Raw genomic sequence first — 962 nt, 5'->3', positions numbered from 1 at the left:
ATTTAGGACATTTTCCATAATTGTATCTACAACCTGTAGAGGAGAATGTTCATTTAGCTGTTACAGACGTTCTCATAAAATGAGGCCTTTAATTCAGAATATGGATTGCTTGTTAATGCTGTCAATAAAATGTGAGTTTAGTCCTGATGTCAAGGTACTCCTTTGTCTCAGACATTTAAATAACATGTATTGCCCCTATTTAAGTCACAATGACTGTAAAACAGTTTAGCCTATGATAAAAATAGAAAAAAAAAATTATCACCTGACAATATTTCCCATTTGGACTTTCGAAATAAGGCATGATTGAAACTTTCTTCAAAAATACCAAAAAAAAAGAGAGAAAAACTGCGTTTACGATGAAATTATTTTATATTTAACCGTGTCGGCTTTTAACTACATGTGACAAATTGCATGAAAATCGCGCACATCTTTGGTTGTTTTTACTTCAGTTGACCACTAGATGTCCTACTAGAGTAATTCGTTTCAAGTAATAAAAAGTAGCGAAGCCTCAAAGTTTTTTTCGGCCATCGTTTCAGGAAGCGAAGCTGAATGAGTTAAACTTTTTTACTGAACACAAACTTTAAAAAAAATGTCGACAAATATAAATCCTCTCCTGTAGTTAGCTTGAAGTATTTACCAACTATTTTTTTTTAATTCTTGTAACTTGTAAATCAAATACTTGTATTATTTTAGTAAGATTTCTTATGATACATGTGTATATTGGGTCATGATCGTTTTTAGATTGTATTTGTATGTTTACTGGTATTGGAATGAGTTTGAAACTGCAGATGTAATCAAATTACATAACTTTGAAGAAGAAATCCAGTAATGTTTGTTTTTTGTTTCCGTTTTGATGAATTGATGGACGCAGTTGAGCGTTTTGTACAGTTTGTTCAAAGATGTATTTTTTTCAATAGTTTAAAAATATTTACTAGCAGTTTTGATAAAAACTTTGTACATTA

This window comes from Oryzias melastigma, linkage group LG21 (assembly GCF_002922805.2).
Source record: "Oryzias melastigma strain HK-1 linkage group LG21, ASM292280v2, whole genome shotgun sequence".
Classification (NCBI taxonomy): Eukaryota; Metazoa; Chordata; class Actinopteri; order Beloniformes; family Adrianichthyidae; genus Oryzias; species Oryzias melastigma.
This window is presented reverse-complemented; position numbering follows the sequence as displayed.